This window comes from Pipistrellus kuhlii, unplaced genomic scaffold (assembly GCF_014108245.1).
Source record: "Pipistrellus kuhlii isolate mPipKuh1 unplaced genomic scaffold, mPipKuh1.p scaffold_m20_p_16, whole genome shotgun sequence".
Lineage (NCBI taxonomy): Eukaryota > Metazoa > Chordata > Mammalia > Chiroptera > Vespertilionidae > Pipistrellus > Pipistrellus kuhlii.
Window position 1 is genome coordinate 32,175,223 of NW_023425471.1, and position 16,945 is coordinate 32,192,167.

Here is a 16,945-nt window from a genome sequence, read left to right on the forward strand (position 1 = left end):
GAGAATCATCGATCAGCTACCTCTTGCACACCCCCTACTGGGGACATGCCAGCAACCAAGGTACATGCCCTTGACTGGAATTGAACCCGGGACCTTTCTGTCCACAGGCCGAAGCTCTATCCATTGAGCCAAACTGGTTTCAGCTATTACCTCTTTACTATATAGGATAGTACTAGAAGTCCTAGCCACAACTATTGGACAAGTAGAAGAGATAAAATGCATCTAAATGGGAAAGAAGGAAGTAAAGTTGTTTTATTCGCTGATGATATGATATTGTACATAGGAAACCCTAAATACTCCACCAAAAGTGACTGGACTTAATAAATTAATTTGGCAAAGAAACAAGATTCAAAATAAACATTAAGAAATGGATGGCATTTTTATACATCAATAATGAACCCTCATCAAAGGATACTATAAAAAATTCCATTTACCATTACAACAACAACAAAATAAGATACCTAGAAATAAACAACCAAGGACATAAAATATCTGTATTTCGAAAACTATAGGACATTGAAAGAAGTAGATACAAACAAATGGAAATGTATACCATGTTCACAGATTAGAAGAATTAAATCATTAAATTTTCTATACTGCCCAAAGTAATCTGTAAATTCAGTGCAATCCCTATAAAACTACCAATGACACATTTCTCTGAAATAGGAAAGTACTCCAAAAATTTTATATGGAATGATAATAAAGACCCCTAAATAGATTAGCGATCTTGAGAAAGAAGAATAAAGTTGGAGGGATCACAATTTCAGATATGAACTATACTACAAAGCCATTATAAAAAAACAAAACAAACAAAAAAAAAAACAACCTGGTTCTGGCACAAGAACAGGCATATAGATGAATGGATCAGAACAGAGACTCCAGAAATTGACCTTAACCATTATGGTCAATTAATATTTGACAAAGGAGGCAAGAGCATACAATGGAGTAAAGACTATCTCTGGAAACCACAGAGACATGCAAAAAGATGAAAATAGACCACTAAATTACACCACACAGAAGAATAAATTCAGAAAGGGTAAAATACTTAATAGTAAAACATTAAACCATAAAAATCTTAGAAGAAAACATAAGCAGGAAAATTTCAGATATCTCATGTAGCAGAATTTTTTCTGAGACATCTCCTATGTTAGGAGTAATATGGAAGAAATAAAATATGGGACTACATCAAAATAAAAAAACAAAAGAAGCCACTATTAAAATCAAAAGGGAATCCACTTTATGGAATAACATATTTTCCAATGATACATCTGATAAGGGATTAATATCCAATATACACTGAGTGGCCAAATTATTATGATCTCTGAACACATAATAATCTGGCCATTCAGTGTATAACCTATATAATAAAAGGCTAATATGCAAATCGTCCCGTCAATCAGGAGTTCGACCAGCAGGCAGGCCGGCCAACTGCCCATGTCCCCTTCCCCTGGCCAGGCTGGCTGAACCCACCCATGCATGAATTCATGCACTGGGTCTCTGATATATATATATATATATATATATATATATATATATATATATATATATATATACACACACACACACACACACACACATATACACACACACACACACTGAGTGGCCAGATTAGTATGATCTCTGAATGCATAATAATCTGGCCACTCAATGTATATTAAGTACTCATACAAATCAACAACAGGAAGGTAAATTTTCTAATTTTAAAAAATGGGCAGAGGAGCTGAATTGACATTTTTCCAAAGAGGACATACAAATGGACACATGAAAATTGACATTTCTCCAAAGAGAACATACAAGAGACACATGAAAAATTGTTCAAACTCACTAATCATCAGGGAAATGTAAATTAAAACCACTATGAGATATCACTTCACATCTGTCAGAATGGCAATCATCATTAATCCACAAACAGCAGATGTTGGTGATGATGCATAGAAAAATAAATAGTAGTTCACTGCTGATGGGAATATAGATTGTTGCAGCCATTATGGAAAACAGTGTGGAGTTTCCTCAAATAATTAAAAATAGAACTTCTGTTTGACCCAGAGATCTAACTTATAGAAATATATCCTAAAATCCCAGAAACACCAACCAGAAAGACTATATACACCCCTATGTTCATAGCAGCATTATTTACAATAGCTAATATCTGGAAACATCTCAGGTGCCCATCTGTACATAAATGGATAAAACAGCTGTGGGTCATTTACACAACGGATTACTATGCAGTTCTAAAAAGAGCAATCTCTTATCCATTGTGGCAGCAAGGATGTATCTGTAGGCTATTATGCTTAGTGAAATAAGCCAATTTGAGAAAGGCAAATATCACATGATCTCACTTATTTGTAATGGAATCTAATGAACAAAATGAATTGACCAACAAAATAAGACCCGAAGTATGGAGGCATAGAACAGACTGACATATCTTGATGTGGGAATGGGGGGGAATCAAGAAGATATAAAGCAAAGAACTTATATACTTACTAGTGGCCCGGTAATGATTTTCTTGCACATTAAAAGGGAATTAATCAGAGGAAAGATTTTAATATTACTATTTGCCCTTTCTCTATTATATAAGTATCAGAGATGAAATAAAATTAGTAAAATGTATATGAAATTCTCCTTCTTGTCAGAGTCTGGGTGCACCACAGGACCCAGAGTCAAGTCCCCGCTCACCTGTATGCACCTCAAAACTGTTCAAGACCCAGACCCAGCCAACCCTACCCCTGTTGGGCCCCACAGAACAGGGGGTACAGCCTTAGGACCCCCAGCCTGTCCTCAGGTACCCCATCCCCAGTTCTGGGGCAAGGGGCACACCCTCAGGTCCCCTCCCTGGCCCAGCCTCAGGTACCCTGGACCCGGTGCAAGGACATGAGGGCATGATGACCATTTGCATATTAGCTCTTTATTATATTGGATATGTATAGCCCATAGACATGGGCAATAGGCTGGTAAGGCCTAGGATATGGGTAGAGGCCAGGGGAGGGGGATAAAGGAGATTAAAATGGGAGACATCTGTAATACTATCCTAAATAAAAAGATATATATTGAGAAATATTAACTATGTTTTAAGTGAACATTAATCAAGATTCCAGATTCTTCTTGATAAAACTATTCTTCTTTGAAGAATTTGAACCATTTACTGAAGATGAAAACTTGTGGAATATTAGAGAAATACATATCATATGTTTTGATAGAGGTGGGTGATTAAATGCAGAACATGGTTTTAAGTAGATTAGATATATTATTGGTATGGCATAATATTTCAGAGCAAGCTTTTAGTGGCAAAAGACTATGAAATATACACTTTGGATGTAAGAGCAGATGTGTAAAATATGCTGATGAGAAGAGAAATTTTAAAGACTGGTGGTCCTGAAAACTCACCTCTAATGAACAATTAAATAATATGATTTGTTCATTATCTATAGGTTTCAAGTTCAGGAAATTAATAAGCTAATACAGGGCCCAAAATAAATGAACAAAAAGCACCAATTCTCTCAGTGTACAGGAATTGAAAATCTGTTATTACTGAAAACCTGAATGTGCAGTGGGGTAAATAATAAATTACAAAGCTGCTGACTCAGAGATGAGAACCCATCTTCCTATCAAGGGAAAGCAAATGGGTGGCTGAAGGGAAGGTAGTGTAATTTTACAAGATAGCTCTGGGAATATAAAATTGAGGAACTCTGTATGAATGGAGGTGACAGATTGCTACGTGTATGGATTAAATTATAATAGCAGCACAGAATTTAAGGCTATTTTTAGTCAGATGGAGCAAAAGGTTACAGTGCACCTGTACCATTTCTGGGAGGAAATATTTGCACATAACAAATGCGTGTGTGCAAATGCAGAGTTGACAATCAGTGTAGCACATTTTCATTTTATCTTAGTTATCACAAGTTGCTTAGGGAACAAGCAAGCATTCTGAAAAGTCATTTGAAATCTTTGCTCTATATTCCCCATGGGGCAAACCTAACATTCTTTAACTGTCTTAGTGCTCTAATCTTCAGATTTACCCCTTCCTGCTTTAAGGGATTTGGATTTCATGCTCAGAGAGAGCCAAGGCAGATGGGAATTATTCATAATTTGGAAAAACAAGGATGCTTCAATTAATGGGCTGCTGGCAGGAAACTTCTGCAGTGCACATTTTACTCCCACATACATTTTGTTCAAGCACACACACACTCATGCCTATGATATCTTTTACCTTTTAAAAAGCATCTCACACTTCAGTAATGACAGAATGCCTTTGAACAAATTTCAATATGTGTTTTGTCTTAGCAGTTTAATTTAAAGATATAAAGGGGACATATGAAAATCCAATTTCAGAACAAAGATGTAACGACATATTGGGTAAAGGCAAGTCCAGTTTGAAAACTAGTCTTTCCCCCAATATGTTGAAGACCTAATTAAACTTAAGTTTACTTCAGAGCAGGAAAATAAATATTTATGCTTAATATATTTGTGTGAAGGAGGTATGGCATGGAGAATACATTTGGATTCTTACTTGAAAACAAAATAGGTTATTTCAAAGGGAGTTGAAACTGTTGCATTTTCTTTCAAGGCAGAATGATGATAGTTCTTGGTTCTTAGCTAGATTCCAAGGCAAATATGGGAAAATAATTATAGAATGTATAATAATATAACAACCTTGGAATTCATAGATCTTCCTCCCTACAGAATTGTTTTATTGTTTCACTTTCTTACATGATCATCAAGTGAAGGAGGCACAGATTTCTACGAAATAGATTTGGGGAAAATATTTCTGATTATATAATATAGTAGAGGCATGGTGCATGAAATTTGTGCACAGTATGTGTGTGGGGGGGTGTCCCTCAGCCCAGCCTGCACCCTCTCCAATCTGGGTCCCCTCAAGGGATGTCCGACTGTCCATTAGGCCCAATCCTGGTGTTGGACATCCCTCTTGCAATCCAGGACTGCTGGCTCCCAACTGCTCACTTGCCTGCTTTCCTGGTTGCCCCTAACTGCTTCTGCCTGCCAGCCTGATCACCTCCTAGCCACTCCCCTGCCAGCGTGATCGATGCTTAACTGCTCCCCTGCCAGCCTGTTTGCCTCTAACTGCCCTCCCCTGCAGGCCTGGGCCCCTTCCAACTGCCCTTTCCTGCAGGCCTGGTTTCCCCCAACTTCCCTCCTCTGCTGGCTTAGTCAACCCTAACTGCCCTCCCTAGTAGGCTTGATCACCCCCAACTGTCCTCCCATGCTGACCATCTTGTGGTGGCCATCTTGCATCCACATGGGGGCAGGATCTTTGACCACATGGGGGCAGCTATTGTGTTGGAGTGATAGTCAATCTACATATTACTCTTTTACTACAATAGAAAAGATAGAGGCCTGGCACATGGTGGGTCCAGCTGGTTTGCCCTGAAGGGTGTCCCAGATCAGGGTTGGGTTCCCTTGTGGAGTGCGGTGGCCTGAGAGAGGGGCCTGTGGTGGTTTGTGGGCCTGTCACGCCCCCCAGCAACCCAATCGGAGGCCCTGGTATTTGGAGTTTATTTATCTTCTACAATTGAAACTTTGTAGCCTGGAGAGAGTCAAGCTTTCTGCTTGGTCCATGGTGGCAGCCATTTCTGTTGGAATTTATGTTTCTTCTATAATTGAAACTTTGTAACCTTAAGCGGAGGTCTGGGCCGGCCAGGATATGTGGAAATCTTGGCTTCCTCAATCAATGGGGACAACCCTAGCCTCCTGCTCTTTCAAGCTCTGTGGCTGCCGCCATTTCTGTTGGAATTTATTTACCTTCTATCATTGAAACTTTGAAGCCTTGAATGGTGGCTTAGGCTGGCAAGGGCAGGTGGAAAGCTTCTCTTCCTCCATTGCCTGGGAAAACCAAGCCTCCCACCTGAGCTCTGTGACTGTAGCCATCTTGGTTGGGTTTGTTTGCATATTTGCTCCTGTTTGGCTGGTGGGCATGGCATATGGTTGTAGTGGAGTGATGGTTAATTTGCATAGTACTCTTTTACTAGATAGTATTTTATTATAATAACATTAAGCAAATGTCATGAATTAACAATTATTTGTGTTGTTAAAGGCAATTAGAAAAGCTTGAGAATTAATGAGTTTGAGAAGTGAACAGAGGCCACCTTTCCTGTGCTATATTGTTATCTTCAGTAAAGTTGTGTTATCTATTGCTCTACTAGATCTGTCAATTTTGTATTACAGCCATCTCTACATAGAAAAAATTGTCCTAAGTTCCAAGCAATAGAGAAAGTTTTATTTGGAAAACAAGCAAATAAACAAAACAAAACAAAAAAAAAACACCAGAAGACTATTAAAATTACTAAGTGCATTTCTCAATATGTGAAGTTAATACTTCAGAGTATATTAGATAAAAATATGGAGATCAAAGACTTGAAAATAGGCTGTTCTGAAAATGATGCTGCCTTTAATTTAATCCTGAGGGTGGCTATATCTTTCAATGAGGAAAATGTTACCAAATGTTGAACAAGCAACTAGAGAACATGATAGACAATAGGCTGCCATAACAAGAGAGAAATGATAAGCAGGAGGAAAGCTTAAATATTAAAATGATGAAAAGAACTATTAAGCTACTACAGCAAAAAATTACTGAAAGTGTTTTATAAATAAAACACAGTTCTTATTTTTTTTTAAAAAAATCAGAACCATGATTAAAAGTGAAAAAAAGTAAATACACCAAGAGCTATACATCAGATGAAGTAAGTGATGTGACCTGGAGGAATGGATATGTCCAAATAAATTAGCATCATAATTTATAGGAAAATTAACCTTATTTTTGAAGAATATAAAACTTCTTGAAGTTGAAAGTTATGGCTTGGTGGCCATGTTCACCAAGTATCATTTGTTATTAGTTTTTGGGCTTCTGAGATTTCTTTTTAAGATACTTCTATACTGAAGTATTATCTTTGCACACTGATCTTCTATTTTACATTAGTTTTTCTGGCCTTTGAAGCCACAGATCTGTTTATGAGATAGGGAATACTCTAAAAGGCAACTTGCAGGATGATTGCTGTTAAAAAGGCTTAACTTGAAATAATGCCTATTAATGCCACTGATTTAGCATGAATATCTCCACTTTGTTCAGTACACACATTTGCTTTTTGAATACATTCCACTAGGAATTTTTCTCTGCTTTGGTGTTATAATCTTCTATTCTTTATTAATTTGACACCAAGTGTTGCTAATTCTCACAAAAAGGCCTGAAATTTAGAGGAAATCCTATCTTTTTAGCTGCCTTACTGGAATTATGATCTGCCAGTTAGCAGGAAGAATGATTATATTGGGAAAATGGATGAATATTTTCCTGGCTGGCTAAATACAATTGTTGAAATAAAATGAGATTTTACATAAATGAGAATAGGCAGAATTTGATTGTTATTCTTGTTTTAATCTCAGAAAAGGAATTTATCATGTTTTCCTCTATTTTTTTATTTATTATAAATTTCTCCTCTCACTATCAGGAACAAAAGAACAGATACTTTTAGAGGTAGTTTTTATTGATTTAACAACATTTCACATGCAAAAGCAGTCCACCAAATAAATTTATACTATCAGGTATAGAAAACAGGCAATTGACGTTTTTATGATTAACTATTGAGCAACATTAAACATAATATTCAGAAGACAGTTCTTTTTCTTTATTTCAATATTACCAAAGAGGTCTACTTAATAGCAATTATTCAAAAGTAGAGAGAATAAAACGCAAAAGCTTTAATGAATAGAAAAATTGGGAACTGCAGAAATTCCATTGCACTATTTACTATTATATAAAAGCCCACACACTGCCACATTTCTTCAGGATCAATCCCTTGGAATGACTCTAGTTATGATTAACTACATCAAAAGTCAAAGCATCTCTTATCTATGTTCATATAACAATCATGCTTAGTCCAGGCAGAGTATAGACATGGGAGAGCACAATCAGGTACTCATATTTTTGTGAAAAGCCATACTGCAAAAGCACTTACATTTGAGAAAATAATCTCCAATTGAAGATTTTGAAAATATTATAAAAACATAACTTAATACTGTGCATGTGTGTCTAAAGTTTACCCATTAATTAGCAAACATTTTAATGCATGTGTCAATTGCAGTTGTAACTACTATTTATTTGCAATGATGTGAGAATTATTTCCACATTTTTTAACCTTAGTTTTCTACAATGAAGTAAAATATTCTTACATAATAGTTAATGTCTTTCTGAAATTTTAGGAGCTTTTAAAGGAATGGAAATAAGACACTTTAGGTTCATGACACTTTTAGGTTCAAGAAGTTGTGAAAAATTTAGAGAATGTCTGATCTTGAAATGATTACAGGTTACTTTTGAGATTACATGAAAGCTCTTTAGTTTGGAAAAGTTTTATGTTTTTAGTGAACACCCATTCTTGAGAATCCCAGACTAAATGGAGCCAACATTGACTCTTCAGAAGTGTTTTTATCAGCATAGTTTTTTTTCTGATTAGTGAATTTGCATCATAACAATTTAATACTATGCATTTATGCATGTGCAAATGTCAATATATTCTATTTCTGAGCCCAGCCAAAAATTATTGACAATAATGATTTTTCTTTCTTTCTGGACAGATCATATATTCTAATTGTACATTGCTTTAAATTATTTTAAAATATTTTTATTTAAATGTAAATTCCAAAATGAATTAAATGAGGAATTTTAAAAATTGTTAGATATCTTAAATGTGCATGGGAAGTAAAGAATGTTATGGATTAAGTAACCCATGTATATCTTTGGCTACTAGTTCACTGGGGCCTGCTCTAGTCTTTATACATGATGCCAGGGAGGCCCTAGGAACAATGTGTTTTCCCAGTTTGTCTAGATAACAATGATAGTGACTCTCTTAGAGGAAACTTTGAGTGAAACTGTTTTCTCTGTACATTATCAGATATGTATCTGATATATTTCACAATTTTGGTTGATTGTTGACATTAATTTCAGGGAAGAGTCCAACAAACTGTGAACTTTCTCATTTTGCCTGATCTGTTTTCTCTGAAATCCTGTGCCAGCTGTCATCAAACATGTTAGGCTCCTAAAGTAGAGTTTAGACAAAGCCCATCTAAATGTGAAAAGTAGTGTTTTAAAGGTCCTTACATTAAATTTATATTAATAAACTCTATGCTTTAATGTGAAACACTGGGATGACTTAAATGGTACTACTTTTAAAAACTATACCAAATCTACCATTATTATCATCATGAATATATATTTACTGAGTGGATACCACTGTGTGCCTGATATCATACTAGGAGCTTGAAGAACATATTCAATGATTACTCAAAATTTATCTTTATTCATGCAAATTATAACTTCATGTATATTAGGAACTGAATCAGAAGCACATATACCAAGCAATACTGAATAGTTTTAATATCAGTATAAAATGAGAATAGAGAGTGTTGTGGATATATTATCATAGTTTTATATGTTCTTTAAACATTTTACACTTTTATTTGGGGAGAAGTTATTGGTAGGTTTCCTGGGTCTGAGCAGACAGATAAGGAAAGGAAAAAGAATAGCGAACTAGGAAATAAGCTAGAAGAGAGGAAAAGAAAAGGCCAAATAAGAGAAGGGTAGAACTACTATGCAGTGCAGGTTTCATCAGGACTTTCCTTTCTCTTTCTTGATAATGTATTGCTTATCCCTGCCAGACATAGGCAGTCTCCAAGGAGCCACTTCTATGACTACTTCTTTTGATATCTATGTAACTGTCAAGTCAAATACTCTGTGGTATCAGTAGAGGGAACAAGATGGAGGTGTGTTCTGACCACTATGAACTTGTGCTGAGGGTAGAATACTATTTTATTTGATATCAGATCTGTGCCAGTCCTGAAAAGCATTTTCTTTTCTTAGATTTTTATAAACAATATCTGAATATTTTATTGAGAGAGAGGCAGCAATGTATCATTAAAAGAGAATATTTACAAACTTTGGTTCAAAATCAGGTTATATAATCACGAGCAAACTATTTAAACTTGCTTAGCAACACTTTTTTATTTCTGAAAATGATCAAGCTAAAATCAACAATAACACATACCTAGGAGAGTGATCATTAGAATTTTATCATAATAATATTCAATGTTAAATCTAGAGCATGGAATAGAATGCAAACAAAGAAAATATTAGTTCTACCACATGAGTTTTGATAATTAAGAATCTGTAGATACTATGTGAATTAATCACTTAAATATTTATATGTGTGATCTGATAATGGTTAAATTTTGGTTTCTCTCATGAATAAATATTTTATTTATAATTTTAAAAAGATAAATATGAAGATGATAGGTTTGGATTAATTCTGATGATTTTTTTTCCTGAGGTGAACCAGAGGAGATAAAAAGATTATGAATAATTTGTATCACCAAAAGGATTAGCCAACTGAAAAAAAAATTGAGGAGTATTATATTAAACTGGAGGCCTGGTGCATGAAATTTATACACAGGATCGGGGCGGGGTGTTCCTCAGCCCAGCCTGCACCCTCTCCAATCTGGGATCCCTCTCACAATCCAGGACTGCTGGCTCCCAACTGCTTGCCTGACTACCTTCCTGATTGCCCCTAACCACTTCTGCCTGCCAGCCTGATCACCCACTAACCACTCCCATGCCAGCCTGATTGATGTCTAACTGCTTCCCTGACAGCCTGTTTGCCCCCCAACTTCCCTCCTCTGCTGGCCTGGTCATGCCTATCTGCTCTCCCCTGCAGGGTTGATCACCTCCAACTGCCCTTCCTTGCAGGTCTGGTCCTTCTCAACTGCCCTCCATTGCAGGCCAGGTGCCTCCCAGCTGCCCTCCCATGTTGGCCATCTTGTAGTGACCATCTTGTGTCCACATGAGGGCAGGATCTTTGACCACATGAAGGCAACTATTGTGTTGGAGTGATAGTCTGCATATTACTCTTTTATTAGATAGCATAGAGGCCTGGTGCATGGGTGGGGCCAGCTGGTTTGCCCTGGAGGGTGTTCTGGATCAGGGGGGTTCCCTTGGGGCAGGGGGCAGCCTGAGTGAGGGGCCTGTGGTGGTTTGCAGGCCAGCCACACCCCCTGGCGACCCAAGCAGTGGCCCTGGTATCTGGGGTTTATTTACCTTCTACAATTGAAACTTTGTAACCTGGAGCAGAGTCAAGCCTCCTGCCTGCTCCGATGCCTGCAACCATTTCTGTTTGGATTTGTTTACCTTCTGTAATTGAAATTTTGTAGCCTTGAGTGGAGGCCTAGGCTGGCAAGGGCAGGTGGAAAACTTGGCTTTCATTGCCTGAGAAACCCAAGCCTCCCTCCTGCTCTCTGTAGCCATTTTGGTTGGGTTAATTTGCATACTCTCTCTTATGGACTGGTGGGCATGGCTTGTGGGCAGAGTGATGGTTAATTTACATATTACTCTTTTATTTGTAGGGCTAGAAGCTTGGTACATGGATTCATGCACCAGTGGGATCCCTTGGCCTGGCCTGTGGGGATCAGGATGAAAATGGCTCTCTTACATCTCCTGAGGGGTACCAGATTGCAAGAGGATACTGGCTATGCTGAGGGACCCCACCAGTGCACAATGAGGGCTTTGGGACATTTGCAGCCCATCTTCTCCAGTCCCCATTGAGCAGACCTCAGCAGCAAGCTAACCTACCAGTTGTAGCATCTGTCCCCTTGTGCTCAGTGTGTGTCATATCAACTGGTCAAATGAACAGACACTTAGCATATTAGGCTTTTATTATATAGGAGATCACACTAGAAAATAGACTTAGAGGTTTGAATTTTTATTCCTGTTACTATATTGTAGGGATAAAGAAACTCCTCAAAATTGAATGACTTCAAAATCAAACATTACTCTAAATATAGCTTTGAAAATATCTGTTGTACAGACACAAAATGTACTGATTTCTGTACTAGGTCAATAATATGTTTACACTGTAGACGTTGACATGCTTAGTCTCAGGTCCACATTTCATTGCAAACATGATCTGAGAAACTGTCCACACTTTTTATTGTTTTTTTTTATTATTATTATTCAATATCATTTAGAATGCTTGGCTATTGGTTAGACTTGAAACTATTTTCTTATGATAGTTTTCATTCATTTTTATTTGTAAACTAGAAGCCCAGTACATGATTTTTGTGCACTTAGGAGGGGTCCCTCAGCCCGGCCTGCACCTTCTCACAGTCCAGGAGCCCTCAGGGGGATGTCTGACTGATGCAGGGAGCAGGCCTAAGCCAGCAGTTGGACATCCTTAGAGCTGCCACAGAGGCAGAAGAAGTTTCTGCCACTGCTGCTGCACTCACCAGCCATGAGCCTGGCTTCTGGCTGAGTGGCACTCCCCTGTGGGAGTGCACTGACCACCAGGGAGGCAGCTCCTGTGTTGAGCATCTGCCCCCTGGTGATCAGTGTGCATCATAGTGGCTGCTCATTTAGCCATTAAGTCAATTTGCATATTAGCTTTTTATTTTATAGGATTATATTGCAAATATTTTAGAATTACTAATTATTTTCTATGTAGTCTTGGGAAAATTATTGCAACCTTGTTAGGCCACACTCTCATGTCAATCGGGGCAGACTAAATAAGTTTTCAACTCTGTCATTTTATAATTTGACATTTATAAGTTTAATTTTTCAATTGCCCCAGAATAACACTTGGTCAGGTTGGAATAGTCCAAAAAATTGTTGAAAGCAATTCAAATAGCAATAGATGCTTTTTGGAAGCTCTTTGAAAATTATAGAGAAGAATATAAGCATAAGATATTATTTAACTTTAATAGCTTTAATTTTAGAAATAAGTAGATTAAACACGGGATTGAATGTGCTTGAGATTAACTGCCACTTTAAGGATTCCAGCATTTTCTTCCCATACTTAATATCTAATAGGCATAACAGTCTATGGCAATAATAGTAGTTGTAGTAGTAATAGTAGTAGTAATACCTGCACTATTAATTGAACATCCACTGTGGGACATATATCTATCTATCATCTATCTATCATCTATCTATCTATCTATCTATCTATCTATCTATCTATCTATCTTAAATTGTAAAGTGGATATCATTGGCCTCAGGATACTGAGGGAGAAGAATTACAAGGTCATACAAATAGATAACTTGCTTAAATTTTATTTATTTTTAAAAATATATATTTTATTGATTTTGTACAGTGAAGAAGGGAGAGAGATAGAGAGTTAGAAACATCGATGAGAGAGTCATTGATCAGCTGCCTCTTGCACACCCCCTACTGGGGATATGCCCATAACCAAGGTACATGCCCTTGACCGGAATCTAACCCGGCACCTTTTAGTCCCCAAGCCGACGCTTTATCCATTGACCCAAACCGGTTTCGGCAACTTGCTTAAATTTTAAACCTAGTTAACATCAGGTATGAGATTCTGGCCCCAAGTTTTGACTTCAAGGTCTGTTTCTAAATACTCTACCTTGAGGTCATTGACTGTCTACTTTCACTTTCCTTATTTATTACTTCTCCTCCTATGCCTGCAACTTTTTTGTTTGTTTGTTTGTTTTACATGACTACTTTAAAAAAGTACTGGGAAAAAGAAAAACAAATTTTGAGGCTTAAGACTCTAGCAGGTCTTGCTTTGGTCAAATGCTGAGTTATGGAAATATAAACTGCAACAAATTCACAGATTCTATTTTATTATATGTGTGCAACATTTGCATGTTTTTTGTACTCTGGTACCTTGTAGCTATTTTTTCCAAGAAAACAGTCTTAAATATGCTTAATATGCTTATAAAAATGACAAGCTATTGTTACAGTAGGCATAATTTATAGGGAGGTGTGTTTAGTTCCAAGTGTGAGCACATAGACACATTCACATTTTATTATTCTTTTGCTTCTGGAAAGGCCTGGCCCACATCTGCTGATTGAAGTTTTATGTTTCCCAATTTATAAAATATTTACCAAAGGTATAATAGACTTTTTACAGATGATATGTCAAGCTGGTTGAGACATCGGTTCATGGAAGATAGCTTCTGTCTGTCAGAACTGTGATAGTGGACAATGAGTTTTCTTTCTGCCAAAAGTCTGATTTCTAATTTAAATTAAAAAAGTTAAATTGGAAATGAAGATTCTTTATCATTCTGACAATGAATTTGATCTTTAATACTCACACATGGTGGAAGATTAGAGATTTCAAAAAGTTACTCAAAATAAATTCAATTAATATTTATTATAGTTGGATAAAAACTATTATTACATGGATGAATTAAATATCTCTTGAATATTCCAAAAACTGTTTATACACATTAAGATAAGGAAAACTATCAGTTTTTTTAGTTTAAAAATATTATTGTTTGGAAGCCTGGGAGAGAGAAAATATTGTGACACTGTCCTGGAAGTATGAAAGTCCACGGTGGTTTTCATTCCTCTTTGATGGATTCAGTTTGGGACAAACTCAATTGGCTACTATTTTTTCTTCTCTTCCATTTTCCCCATCTTTTTTTCCTCGTGATTTCTTTTCTACTCTTTTCATCCATTCACACAACAAACCTTTTGCGTCACACTTACTATGACTCAGTCACCAAATTGTTGTTGTTGATCTGAAATGAAAACAAAACAAAATACTGCCTTTAAGTAGTTCTATGTATCATGCTACTATATCATTCATTCATTAACAAACATGCTAATTACAAATGTTTCTACTTTGCTAACAAATTCGAAATTTTAGTCTCAAATATTTGCTAACCCAAATACTTAAAAATGTCATTTTTTCACTGAGTCAAAAAGGGTTATTAATTTTATATTTTAAAATAAATTTTTTTTGAAAACTGTATACGTTGTCTTCTTTGAATTCATCTCTCCCTTCCTTTCCCCAGTCTCTGGATGTCTGATGCTCTATCCCACATGTGTCAAACACAAGGCCCGAGGGCCAAATCCGTCCCGCCAGGCCTTGCAATGTGGCCCGCACTGTGCTGTCATCACTGCACTCCGCTGCGTTTCCATCACAATGACAGTTTATGACTGTTCAGTAAACCATTCGGCCCGCGATTTAGGCTGGATTTTAGATTTTGGCCCCTTCTCTTATTGAGTTTGACACCCCTACATCCCTTCCTCTTCTTCTTTTGATTCACTAAAAGGCTAATAACATAGGAGGACACTGTGATCATGGTGTTGAAAATATCATTGGTGTTGAAAAAATATATATTTGTGTGAGACTATAATTCATTTACTTGTGTTGCTTTCAGCCTTGACTATCTCGGTTTCTAATACAAGAATGGTAGTTAATATATTTTACTTGCTATTAAATAACAAACTTGTTCTCATTTAGATGGAAAGCCTTGATGATAGGACTGTTTCCTTTTCAACATAGTGCTTATCACTATATTGCCTATTAATAGACACGTATAATTAAATCCCATTAATTTGAAACTGGAGATTATGAAAAATGGACTCTGAATTAAGTAGAATATCTATTATTTTATTTAAGAATAGGACATGTAGTTATCTAGAAAATTATAATTGTTCAACAGATACTATTGACTGAACTTAAATGATATTTTATGTTGTAATAAACTATGTAACAATGCATAGAATTAAGATGCTAAACATCTGATAGTTTTGAATGTAACTATTGTGCCACAGTAATGCACTATTTCCACATAAATGAATAATCCTAAAAATGAAGAAAGTTGGAGATTTAGAGCAATGTAGTTTAAAATTCATGAAAATCATCTTATTTTAATACACATTGAGGTAGTAATAACAAGATAGTATGTTGCATTGAACAAATTGGAGTTACTATACTAATCAGCATTCATTTAGTAGAGATAGGGCACTTCATTTATGTAAAAACTTCAAAACATTATTCAGGTAAGAGATCTTATGAAATAATTGATGGACAAAAGGCTGCATATCTAGAAAATATACTATTGGTTGCATAGTCCTGCAGATTTTTTATTTTATTTTATTTTATTATTCTTTTGCTTCTGGAAAAACCTGGCCTACATCTGCTGTTTGAAGTTTTATGTTTCCCAATTTATAAAATATTTGCCAAAGGCATAATGGACTTTTTACAGATGAAGTATGAAGTATATCAGGCTGGTTGAGACATCGGTTCATAGAAGATAGCTTCAAAATAAATGCCAAACATGACAATTTCTTACTTGGCCATACATAAATGGTGTAGCTGAAAGACTTCAAAGGTGTCGGTGTGCTACCTTTTTGCTATGGAAAACAGTGTTTAAAATAATTTTCCAACCATAACTTATTTCCCTTCATGCTTAATTTGCCTCATTCATCCATGAACTGTTACTGAAATTTAAAAGAACATAAAGTCCAGGTGTTTGAGGAGGCAAGACATATCTGTTTAACAGATAGCTCAGCAGTTGTGAAAAAAATTATTCACAACCTGAAAGCAGTACAATCTCTCCAAAACACTGTTCTCAATCCACATATTTTTTTTTAAAGAGAAAGTGAATTTTATGCTGTCTTTAACTCTTACTATACCTTTGAACAAATGAGGTGTTTCTAAATTGACAAACTAACCTTGCTTCCTGGAACCTGAACTAATGTCACTCTTATTTGCTTTTTATGGAATATGAACCAATCAGCCATGCATGTGGCTTCTGAAACAATGCTGAACTTTACTTATTAGTATTGAAACACCAAATATAAAGACAGAATTTATTTTGGGAGAGATACCTATTCTACTTCTGAATTCTTTTTTTTTAAATACATTTTATTGATTTTTTACAGAGAGGAAGAGAGAGGGATAGAGAGTTAGAAACATCGATGAGAGAGAATCATCGATCAGCTGCCTCTTGCACACCCCCTACTGGGGATGTGCCCACAATCAAGGTACATGCCCTTGACTGGAATCAAACCTGGGACCTTTCAGTCCCCAGGCCAACGCTCTATCCACTGAACCAAAACGGTTTTGGCTCTACTTCTGTATTCTGATGCCTACTTTATTTATCTCTAAAACTGTGATATAAAAATTAGAGAATAAT

The 16,945-nt window shown here is 36.3% G+C and overlaps 1 long non-coding RNA gene across 1 annotated transcript; it reads right to left on the minus strand.

The window, feature by feature from the left end:
- Window positions 1-821: 821 nt before the first annotated feature.
- Window positions 822-16,122, minus strand: LOC118720118. Its single transcript, XR_004988370.2, has 3 exons — window positions 16,110-16,122; window positions 13,436-13,440; window positions 822-958 (listed from the first exon to the last, which is right to left on the minus strand). It is a non-coding gene; the product is annotated as an uncharacterized LOC118720118 (long non-coding RNA).
- Window positions 16,123-16,945: the final 823 nt, after the last annotated feature.